Genomic DNA, 13,195 nt, shown 5'->3' with positions numbered 1-13,195 from the left:
CTTGCCTGGGGCGCCAGCATCCCTAGGGCCGGCCCTGACCCCATAGAAGCTGTAGCGAGATCTGATGGGTAACTGCGTATTTAGGCTGCATGTTGTTCCCATATAAAACCAAATTCACAGAAAAATTCGTGTAGTAATTTCACAAGACCGTGTAAGCAGTTGAACGTAATTTATTGTGTTGCATTTGTATGAATAGATTTTCATGAATTACATTTAATAGAAACAGTATGGTAGAAATAACATAATATGGCATGCAAAGAAAATGTCCGTTTGAAGTTTAACACTTGGGCTGATTTTGATATTAAGCATATATACAGGTGCCGTATCGTGGTTTCTTCTTCGATAGAACAGCTCGAGGGAGAGTGTGTAATTCGAAACTCGACCCAAGACACTCTAAACATAACGCGAGTGGAGAGGACATCTGGACACACTGAGAAATTGGAGCCCTTTTATTGACTGTATTTATAGGCTTTGCTCACGGAAAGTTCCAGACAGGCTACAGGACTATCACGTGAACAACAGCCGTTAATTGAACAATATATTGGTTGCGTGCATGATCAAACTGCGATTGAATTGTCATTTGAAAATCTTTTGTGGCAAAACGCGGGTTCTAATCCAATGCTACAAGGCTTTCCAAAATAAAGCTGATAAACTTACAGATGTTTCAATTTCAGCAGTCATCTTACCCGGTTACGCATCTCAAGTACAACAACCTAAACACAAGAATCATGTTCGATACGTATTCTGGTTTACACCCGCCACTCATGAAAAAAGGACGATTCTATTACAACTAAACTACGTTTATATCACATTTATACCGTAAGCAGGTGTGCGTATTCTTTACCTTCGCCCCCTAAGCAACCCTTATCAGCACACTCACACACATCTCTAATCAAAATAACTACAAATTTAAGGTTATTAAGCTACAAAAGTAGCAGCATAACAATCCGCTTACGACACTAAATAAATTCACCAATGCAACAACAGTCACACAGCGATTTTTCAGGAAACTGTCACCTGTCTGCAACCAATGAAATAAGTATCAATCATGTACCGGTTCTATTTACCGAATAATACTTATCTCCGTCAAATTCAGGAAATAACCAATACTAAATCTGACGCACACTAAAAGCAATTTGAGAGAAAATTTTACAACGCAATATCCTTTTCTACTCAAGGCACAAGGCCCGAAATTTTAGGGGAGGGGGCAGTCGATTAGATCGATCCCAGTACGCAACTGGTACTTAATTTATTGACCCCGAAAGGATGAAAGGCAAAGTCGACCTCGGCGGAATTTGAACTCAGAACGTAATGACAGACGAGATAACTTTAAGCATTTCACCCTGCGTGCTAACGTTTCTGCCAGCTCGCCGCCTTGTTCACAACGCAATATTAACAAGTATTTCTGCTTGATCTATACACTTTATAGGAAAGTGGTTATACACCATTAGGTGTACACCCGCTTTCCTATATTAAATTCTAAATAATAACGGAACGCAGAATTCTGAACTATCAACACAACAATATTTATTTATGGAGGAAATAGGCTTGGTTGCTGAGACGTTGGAATGTTGGAATGAGCTGTCCCCAGAGTTGGAATGCTGGAGAGACAGCTTGACCCGTCCATGCTCATGGCCGGCCGACCGAGAAAGAGAATGAAAAGAGCGGGAACGTTTAGATGTTGAATTCCACGCATGCGCATGAGACAAGGCGTTACTACAGGGCTCCCCTGCCAGTGCGGAACGCACGAAAATAGAAAATTGGAGGAACGCCTGAGGCAGGATGGCCACTGAAACCAACCACAAGATGTGGCACAAACACACACAAAGAAAATCAAAGAAATGAATGTACACTTGTGAGATACATGCATGCAATGTACAAATGAAAGAAAATATATGAGTGTATGTGTCAATGAGGAATACAGAGCATTGAAAGAGTGTCTGTATATTGACGATAAGTGTCGGAACACATAGAGATAGAGAAATACCAGTTTGTATAAGAGTTACACAAGTTGAATGTCTGTACTCAGGAAGTTGTGGTCAGTGAGCAGAGCTGTAGTTGAGCGTCGGATGCTAGTTGGGACCTGTTACCTGGTACTGAACATTTTAACTGGTCTGTTGATCGTGAGTGTGAATGCGACATATAAAAACATAATAAAAGACAGGCCGTCATATAAAGAAAAAGAGTGTGTGTGAGTGATACATGTATGTGTATGCGTTATATACAGCAGATAGAAAAAGAGTCAGTAACACGTGAGCATTTATACCAGTTCGTTGAGTACACAATTGGAAGAGTCTGTATATGAAAGAAGTTGAGGCTGTGTATGGCAGGGCGATCACTAGTTGTTGTGATGTTGGGGGCTTCGATGCCGGGCGGGATTCTTGTTATACAGATGTTCGTCGCTGACTGAATTCTCTTGTCTATTATTAATCGTGGTGAATATGAAACACCTAACAGAATCGAAGAGAAAGATGTGCCGTGGTGGTTTGGATTGGTGTACATAGAAATCATGTTGATGATATTGGCGACTCTTGTCGTTCGTAGTTAAAGTCGTGTTGACTATGGTGGCGAGGACGATGCTGGTTACGTAAACTCGTGTTGCTCATGGCGATGATGATGCTGGTTAGTAGTCGTAGACTCGTGTTGCTGTTAGCGATGTCGTTGGGGGGGGGGGTCATCGTTGGACGAAGCTGTTATTGTTGTCGCTGGAACTGCTGCTGCTGCTGTCGTGTGGTACACGGAACAGGTCTCTGAGAGATGTGGACCGAGACGAATTTTGCCGCTGAGTTAAAGCTATTTAAAGCAAAATAGGGGCTCCAAGACCGTAGTAGAAAAACACTATCACGTGACCTTATTAGGAGCTGTGATTGGTCAGTTTGCGTTCTGGCGGGAAAGGTTCGAAGCATTTGCCGCTTCAAATAATAATCAGTCACGTGATGACAAAGAATGTATTTTTCCGCTACGCCCGCGCTTGTTTATATTTAAATGAGAAGATAGTTTGTATGTAATGGCGATAGTAGTTTTGTATCTAATGGCGATAGGTAGTTTCACTACACTAGCCTCGCACCAGTCGGTTTGTCGAAGACAAACAGACGAAAAAAACATGTAGTGAAAAAGACTGATAGAACGGTTGGTCTATTACTGGCATTTAGTCACCATTTTTTGAAAAGCTATGTGAACAATCACATAAGGCTGTATGGACGAATCACGTCGGATTCATATCAGAAGGACTGTGTGAATCGAATCACGTCGCGGTCACCAATTTGTAAGAACGACCGTGCGAACTCAAAAAGGAGAAATGGTGACGAATGGAAAAACAGAGGACTCCTTTTATTTAGGACGAGTCACACGGTCGAACACAAAATATATATCAATGATGATATATGAATATGTTATACTACGATAACATAGATTTCGTAAATACCAGTAATTAAGACGATATTGAATACAACCGTATGAGATGAATAACAGAGATATTTATTGTGGCATCAAAAGTGTATGTCTGTGTGTGAGTGTGAATGCGACATATAAAAACATAATAAAAGACAGGCCGTCGTACAAAGAAAAGAATGTATGTGAGTGATACATGTATGCGTATGTGAGATATTACAGCAGATAGAAAGAGTCAGTAACACGTGAGCATTTATACCAGTTCTTGAGTACACAATAGGATGAGTCTGTATGTGAAAGAAGTTGAGGCTGTGAGTGTGGCAGGGCGATCACTAGTTGTGATGTTGGCTTCCATGCCGGGCCGGGCTCTTGAGGACAGACGTTCGTCGCTGGCTGAATTCTCTTGTCTATTATTAATCGTGGTGAATATGAAACACCTAACAGAATCGAAGATAGAGAGATGTTCCGCGGTGGTTTGGATTGGTGTACATAGAATGTCGTGTCACCAGTTATAGGAAGGTACCGTATTTACTTATGTCAGCGGCGGCTAATGTAGTATTGTCGGTCGGCAGATCAGAATCCTCGGCTGCGTTTGTTCTTACTCGGGGTCACCAATTATAGGAAAGTGGTTATACACCATTAGGTGTACACCCGCTTTCCTATATTAAATTCTAAATAATAACGGAACGCAGAATTCTGAACTATCAACACAACAATATTTATTTATGGAGGAAATAGGCTTGGTTGCTGAGACGTTGGAATGTTGGAATGAGCTGTCCCCAGAGTTGGAATGCTGGAGAGACAGCTTGACCCGTCCATGCTCATGGCCGGCCGACCGAGAAAGAGAATGAAAAGAGCGGGAACGTTTAGATGTTGAATTCCACGCATGCGCATGAGACAAGGCGTTACTACAACTTCAAACTTACTTTTTATCTAAAATATAAAGAAGGCAAAAGAGGAACGACATCTGTATACTTTATAGGAAAAAAGATCAATAATTTCAGGAACTAAAACAGTTCACTTTATTCAGGTATCATACATACCTATCCATCAAAATAAAGAGGAGTCCACATGGCGCAACGACCGGAAGTTGTAATGGACTAGTATCGAAAGATCGCCAAAAGGAGTTATTGCCACGAAATTACTGTAAAATATATCATACAGACGAGAAAGTAACATTTTCGAACGCAGTACAGCCGTGAAAACAGCTGAAAGATTGGGTATTTTACCACCATAAGATGGAGAAAGTAGAACTTCCAAAATAACCAGTAAAGACTAAAAGAACATTGGGTACTACTTAAATACAGAGGTCCCTTAATGGTACCACTTAAATGCAGGTGTTACGTACAAGACATTTTAATTGTACGCTGTGTTGACGTGTAAGGACACCCTAACCAACGTTACGTAGATGCATCGGGACTTCGGTATTTAAGCGGGACCTCTGTAGTTAAGCAGTGCCGAGAACTGTAATGAATATTTACAAAATGAATATTTACAAAATGAATATTTACAAAACAGAAGCATAAAAACCCAGCTCTTCCTTCTTTAGAGAAGATATATAAAACAGTAGCTGAGGGAAGCGAGGAGTGGATAGGAAAATATATTGAAATAATTTTTAAAAGTTTAGGCATAAAAACGGGATTACTAAATGCAATGCAAAAAAGGGTCGGCAAGAAAAGTCACTTGATATACGAATATTAGGCATAAAAAACTTAGTTTCTGACCAAGAACCAAAGGCTCGAAACCGAGTTGATACCTATCGTTATACGGACGAGTGTCAAACCGTGTACAAGCTTTCCTGTCAGAAATTACCAAAAACAGAATGAGGTGAAGATTCAATCTTACTTCGAAATACTGGAAGATCGTGAAAAAGTTCTCACAGTAAAGTTGGTAGCTTAATACACCGGAAACAATTTCAGTATTACATAATAACCGTTGAATTGTGACAAGCCAATACCATAAAAGGTTGTCAGATGATTATATCATTAAGTCAAAGACATTTCGTTTCCCACAGACATAGCGGTTAGGCCGAATCGGTAAGATACTTTTGTCTACCAGATGCGGAAATATATTTGCATCGTACTTGAACTGGATTGCTGGGTGTGAAAATTTAATTTTAACTTTCGGACGCCACTAAAATTTACATAACTGAAATTTGAATTGAAATAGAGTAAAAAATAAAATTAAAGAGGGATTTTCAATGTTCAGATCCCAATGATTTATAATATTTAATGAAAACCGGGAAAACTAAACCGCTACACAAAAAGAATGTAGCGATGTGGTTAATTTTCCTACTGTTCCGCTCAGATAGACCAAACCTCAAAACGGCTCGGAACCTTACCGCGTTACCCGTGTTCGGTTTTTGAAGGAAAGATGCAGTTCCTAGTTTCAGACACAAAAGTAATTATTCCAGATCAGTTTCACTTCAATTACGCAATATTATTAATGTTTATTCTGTTATTAACGCAAATTTATTATTTAGAGGAGGGGCAATGTCATCAGTTTTAGATTCAGCTTGAAAATCTGTATGAGAGAAGTAAAGGTGGGGGTAGAAAATACAGAGCGAAGTGTTTAATGGGGAGAGTGAAACACTAGAAGAAGATGAGGAAAAGATAAGACATACAGCGAACTAGTCCAGAAGATCAAAGTTTGTAGCATCGGTATATTTGACAAAAGGAAAAAGGAGCAGACCATATATAGAGGATTAAAGGTAGTAGTGTGTTAGTGAATGAGTTTTTGTGAATCAGCGAGAAGGCATTCATTTGCCTATGGAATATTTAACGGGGATACAGGCTGAATCTGGAGCTCACCTTCTGGCGTTAATGGAAGACATACTTTTAAGAGTGAAAGCGTATTTTGCTTCAAGTAGGCGGAGATCGTGGAGGCACATGGCTTAGTGGATAGGGTGTTACACTCATGATCGTAAGACTGTGGTTTCGATTCCTGATCCGGGTGATGCGTTGTTTTCTCAAGCAAAATACCTTAATTCAAGTTGCTCCAGTCCACTCAGCTGACAAAAAGGAGTATTACTGCAATGGACCAACGTTCCGTCCAAGGGGAATATATATATATATATATATATATATATATATATATATAGTTTATGTGTGTGTGTTCCTTATGGATTCGAAAACTGAGTTGCCGATTTTGACGTATGAGGTATCAAAAGATTCAGTAATCTTTCGGCTACCAGATAAAGAGTGTTTTTTGCACAACAAAAATAACATCTACTGCAAAAATAACCTCTAAAACGAGATCAGTTCGCACAATTTTGAGGTCTTTAGCTAAGGGAAGCAATTCTGCCTCCCTTATCTTTATGTCTTACATAGAGTATAATGAGAAAATTTTAAAATACACGGAGTTTTACCAGGGAATGAAACTTCGACCGTTAACTTTTCAGTATTATTTAGTGGATAATCTTTTAATGCAAAGTATGTTTGTCAGTGTTTTGTTTGCCTCTGATGTAACAAACCCATCGAATAGGTTTCTTTTTCTCCTTCCTGAAATACTGTAAATCTGTCTTTCTTTTGATGAAAGGGTGTGTTTTAAGGGAGATTTGGCTTCTATTTGTAAGAAGCTCAAGTTTTCACAGACACACCTATGTGTGTGTGTGTGTTTTGTTGTGGTGAAAAAAATACTTTTTAGAATATTTTGCACAATGGAATCTGGACATCTTTCTTACTGCTAACCATTCAACTTTAATATACAATTGTCAATTGTTGGAAGTCAAGTAGACTGAGATGTACATACAGTGTTACTTTATAGAGTGGAAGTTCAATGCGAAGTTTTGAACTCATTGTCTTGTGCTTAGTAATCCATTACCGTAAATTTGAGGCCGTTAAGTCTTTAACCATTATTTTATTGGGTTTAGTCTTTCGATGGGCTCTTACCTTCAAAAATTTAATTAATCATACTGACCTCAGTATGTATTTCAATCTGGCTTTTATTTTATAGATCTCTACTTGATGAACTGCTAACTTCGAGACATAGTGGGACACAATACTCGATTTGACAACAAATGTAAACACACACACACATTAGGTGTAAGAATGACTGTGTGGTTGAGAAGTTTGCTTCCTAGCCACATGATTCCACGTTCAGTCCCTTTGCATGGTATCGTGGGAAAGTGTGTGTTTTGTTGTGGTGAAAAGAAATACTTTTTAGAATATTTTGCACAATGGTTTTTTTAAAAGGAATCTGGACATCTTTCTTACTGCTAACCATTCAACTTTAAAATACATTTGTTAATTGTTGGAAGTCCAGTAGATTGAGATGTACATATAGTGTTATTGTATAGACTTGTGACTGAAACTGCAGCGTTGTTCAACAGAAAATGACCGAAAAACATATTTATAAAGATTCGTTAGCTTCATACCCCTCGTGTGTCGATTCTGCCCATAGGAGAGGAACAAATAATACAGTATAGCTGTAGGTCATAACACCCGGGCAACGTCGGAGTGCAATGTTAGTATGTGTGTATGTGTGTGTGTGCGCGCGAACACACATATATACGTCATAGAATTCGGGAAACCGGCTTAATAAGCTTATGGCTCGGGCAGAACCTTTGATCTTTTCATTTGATATGACGTGGGCAAATGGAAGTTTGTGCAGAATGTCCGATGTAAAACTGAAATAAAAGCGGCAAATATGAGAGATTTGATAGTATAATGCAGCTTACAGAATCATCTTGATTGAGGAATCATAGTGGGAAGATTTAGCAAAATTGGTAAAGAGGATCTTGGCAAGATAACAGAAGGTTCCCTTAAAAACAGGGAAGTGGGATTGCTGCAAAATGTGTGACAGGCACCCAATATTTGGACGTGAGTGAACCTTTCCAAGTGTTTTATAGTATGCTCTCCTCCCCCACCCCTGCAACAGAGATGTAAGATCCTCTTAAATTACTCCCCGACCCCTTGAATTCAAATTTTCACGAGGTTATTTTTGTAAAACTTAGTTCTGGTGTACGATAATCTCATTTATTTAACAGGCTCCGAACTGCACGTGAATCACACGGCACGCGGGTTAGAGTCATTTAAGTAGGTTTTTTTTCTAAAAAAAAACAAAAAAACCGTTTTAACGATCTTGAAATGATTTGACATGAAGTTTAAACAGTTGCAGGAAAAAAAAACAATTAACAAATATATAACATTTATATTGTGTTAACAATATAAATATACTATAGTAATTGTATTTTTAAAAATGTGACCGTTAAATAGACTATCTTCTTATACGCAAGCTATCTCGCTTGTTTAATATTTCTGCATGTAATAATGTTTAACAGGCTAGTAGTAGTAGTAGTAGTAGTAGTAGTAGTAGTAGTAGTAGTAGTAGTAGTAGTAGTTGTTGTTGTTGTTGTTGTTGTTGTTGTTGTTGTTGTTGTTGTTGTTGTTGTTGTTGTTGTTGTTGTTGTTGTTGTTGTTGTTGTTGTTGTTGTTGTTGTTGTTGTTGTTGTGCGCGTGTGTGCGTATGAGTATGTATCTCTGTTTGGTCCGTATTGACTTGATTTCAAGTTTTTACAACTTTAATTTTGAATCAACGCTTTTGATGTAAATTGAAAATCATTGTTAAACATAACGTTCATACTACCGTAATCTGAAACAAGCTAAAAAATGTGATATAAATGTAAAGCTGCGATGAATACACACACACACACACACACACACACACACACACACACACACACACACATATATATATATATATTCACACATATATATGCATATATATATATGCATATATATATGTATTTATATAATATATTATGTATATATGATGTATATGTAATATATCATATAAAATATGTTTCCATAATATATTATATATAATAGATATAATATATATATATATATATATATATATATATATATATATATATATATATAAACATATAATGTATTATGTATATATAATATATATAATGCATTATGTATGTATGATATATTATATATATATATATACATTTATACATATTAGATAAATATCTAAGATGTGTATTTGTGTATATACATGTTAGTTATACATATCATATGCATGTATGTGTGTGTATTTCATAAGTTAGATTTGTTGTATTTTATTCTGTATTTTGGTAAATTAATATTTTTGTGAAGTTACTTATGGATATATATTATATTAAATTTAAACGTTTTCTACAGTGGAGATAAGAAATATTCGCTGAATGGTTTGAGAAAAATTTCACACTGAATAGGCCGAGTAAATGATGTGTTAATGAGATTGCTATGCGAAATATGTTTGAAAACTTTCTCCCTTTATTTTCATCTACTTCAGCATCAATGAAGTCAGCTGATTATTGAATTAGTCGCAACTAACACATCGCTGAAGAAATATGATGAAGACAATATTACTCCAGAAAACATGTGTGCAGGAAAATATATGCTCAATAAAATATGGTACACATTAACTTATATATACATATTCGGATTTGTTCTTGTGTATTCGGTTATACTATATGGATTTATAAGATTTGAACATAGTTGCCTACAGCTTTTGAAGGCACTTGATAATTTTTTTTACGACTGTTCAAAGTAATATACAAATTTCGTGCTTTTTTACGTCTATATCATTATATTGTATGTAATTATGTTTAACTGCATATTAAATCTACTTATAAATGTGATTAATTTTCTTTCCTTCCTTCTTCCCTTCTTTCTTCCTTCTTTTCTTTGCCAAGCGGGAGGAAAAATTTCTTTTGCGAAGTAAAATTTTCGTTTTACAAATAATCTTTTCTACAAGGCTTGAGTGGGGGAGTGGACCAGTCGAGTATACCGATCCCAGTGTTTCACTGGTACTTAGTTTATCGACTTCGGTGGAATTTGAGTCGACCTTGGTGGAATTTGAACTCAGAACGTAGCGACGGGTGAAATACCGGTAAACATGTCGTCCAGCGTGCTAACGATTCTGCTACCTCGCCGCCTTTCCGTTTTACCATAAGCAAAAGGCCTGAAATTTTGGGGGTGGGAGATAGCGGATTGCGTCAACCCCTGAGTTGAAAGGCAAAGCTTGAAAGGCAAAGTCAACTTCATCGCTATTTGAACTCCGAATATAAAACCGGAGTATATGTTGCTAAACATTTTGTCCAACATACTAACGAGTCTGCTTTAATGGTATCAAATTTTTGCACAAGGCTAGCAATGCGTTGTGTGCAGGAGGAAAGTTGATTACGCCGTCCCCCGTACTTGAATGATACTTATTTATCGTCCCTGAAACAATGAAAGGCCAAGTTGACTTCGGTGGTATTTAAATTCAGAAAGCAAAGAGCAGGAAGAAATGTTGCTAAGCACTTCGTCCGGCGCGGGAATGATTCTGGCAGGTCGCCATCTTGAATAATAATAATTCTTTCCTACTCTAGGCACAAGGCTCGAAATTTTGGGGGAGGGGCCAGTCGATTAGATCGACTCCAGTACGCAACTGGTACTTAATTTATCGACCGCGAAAGGATGAAAGGCAAAGTCGACTTCGGCGAAATTTGAACTCAGAACATAAAGACAGACGAAATATCGCGATTAATAGACAAAATGAAGAGCACGATGTGATTGCAATGGATATTTTAATGGTTCAACGATATTTCGACAGCAAGCTTGTCTTTGTCGAGTTCAAAGTAAAAGTGATAAAAATTCAAAATTATAGAAATTCAAATCTAAAGTTTGACCGAGAGCAACCAGCGTCCACACATTGATGGAATGACATCATCAGTCTTTAAGTTTCAATTTTATAATTGGCGAATTAATAATAATAATAATAATAATAATAATAATAATCCTTTCTAGTATAGGCACAAGGCTTGAAGTTTGAGGGCAGGTTGCTGGTCGATTACTTCGACCCTCAGCGCAACGAAATGCTCTAACGATTCAGTCAGCTTACTACCTTCACTACCTTATAGTAGAAGTCGAATGTTTTCCACGCGACTCCACCCCCATTTTTTAGCTAAAACTTTATTCGATAGCGGAGATTACGATTTTGCCTAAAAAATACACGTATTTAAAGTTAAGTTTTAATTGGGGTAGGAAGGGAGAATTTAAACCATTGAAAACGTGTTTTTTTTTGGCAAAATTGTTATCTCCGATATCGCAAACATAGGAGTCCTGAAGAAAGTTTTGATAAAAAAATGGGGATGGGGTCGGATGGGACCACCGATGACATTAACAACAACAATTTACAACAATAATAATAACTGATTTCAAATTTTGGCACAAGGCTAAGATAAATCGATTTCATTGACCCAGTACTCGACTGGTACTTATTTTATCGACCCTGAAAGGATGAACGGTAAAGTCGACTTCGGCGGAATTTGAACACAGAACGTAAAGACGGACGAAATGCTGTTAAGCATTTTGTCCGGCGTCCTAACTCTACTGCCAGATCGTCGCCGCTCTCATGGCTTCTGGTCTTAACTGATTGGAGATATTATCATGTACATGGGTTTGTCTTGGTATAAAAGATGGGCTACAACAGACATTCTATTCAATACCACAGATTTACTTGTCAGTTGCTTGACCAGAACCAGATGAGTTTGTCCCTTGGTGTCGGACAATATGTGCATCTCTGATCACGAACAGAAGTAGTGGGGGAGCATCGTAGCCATGTGTTGAGAGGAATTCTTTGGTGTTTGAAGAATTCCCCTCTGGAAATATGGTTGTTTCGTTCAACATCCTTAAACAACCCTTATTGAGGGACCTTTTGAGTAGGATAGGCTACTTGACCTGAAGAAAACCCTAACTGGGCCCCACCTGCAAAGTCATGTGTTGTTTATTTTGATATGAGACTACCATGTTGCGCACATATGGTTGTGACTCATGTGCCTGGTTTATTGTCATCAGATGGGGAGTCATGATGAGTGTCACTTTGATGGTATGCACTGCTCTCTCACTCAATAATGATAATAATGCTTTTTAACAGAAGCACAAGGCCTGAAGTTTTGTGGGAGGATGCTAGTCATTTACATCAATCCCACTACTGGATTGGTACTTAACTTATCGACCCCGATAGGATGAAAGGCAAAGTCGACCTCCGCTGAATTTGAACTCAAAACGTAAAGACGAACGAAATACCGCTAAACTAAGCATATTGTCCGGCGTGCAAACTGTTCTACTCCCACGCTGCCTTAACAACAACGACGACGACGGTGACAACAACAACAATAATAATAATCATAATATCTGCCAAAGGGCGAGGAACGAAAGAATATTAGAAGAATAAACACATTCTACCAGAAAACAAATGTTAACATTGATGATGTTATATCAAGATGAAGTCAACTAAGAAAGTTTTAATTAATTAAAATTAAATTACACTCGCAATGAAGGGAAAGAATAATTAGCTTAATGATCATTTTGGCCAAGTCAGGCCGGGAGAAATTTTAACTAATTAAAACTAATTAAAAACAGAGTGTGACTAATGAACGGGTAGAAAGGCTAAACTTGGTAATACAGCGACAGCATTGATACGTGTTATAATATAGTGAGCGAAAATACTTCGAGTTTTTGAGATCTTCGCTGCAATTAGTAAACAAAAACTTCGTCTATGAACGTTTAAAATGCAAAAAAAAAAAAAATAGAAACCAGAAAAAAAAATCACATAAAAGATAAATCCAATAAAATCATTTAATTAAAACTTTAGAAAAGATAGAAAATTCTATTGAATCTGGTCATTTAAGTTGTCACGGTTTAGGTGTTAGTGTGTGTGGTGTTATTGTAAAAGCTGATGTTGTTGCTATATAAATAGTGGTTTGAGATAAAACTGGCAATGTATATCATAATAAAAGCAAACTCCTATGAAGGGAAGTCTAACT

General features: G+C 37.5%; 1 long non-coding RNA gene across 1 annotated transcript; it reads left to right on the top strand.

Moving 5' to 3' along the window:
• Positions 1-7,952: 7,952 nt before the first annotated feature.
• On the top strand, positions 7,953-10,024 carry LOC149131402 (uncharacterized). The gene is made up of 2 exons (XR_016238013.1): positions 7,953-8,210; positions 9,676-10,024. It is a non-coding gene; the product is annotated as an uncharacterized LOC149131402 (long non-coding RNA).
• The last annotated feature ends 3,171 nt before the right edge of the window (positions 10,025-13,195 follow it).

This window comes from Octopus bimaculoides, chromosome 22 (assembly GCF_046866305.1).
Source record: "Octopus bimaculoides isolate indiv1 chromosome 22, ASM4686630v1, whole genome shotgun sequence".
In the NCBI taxonomy this organism is placed as follows: domain Eukaryota; kingdom Metazoa; phylum Mollusca; class Cephalopoda; order Octopoda; family Octopodidae; genus Octopus; species Octopus bimaculoides.
This window is presented reverse-complemented; position numbering and strand designations above follow the sequence as displayed.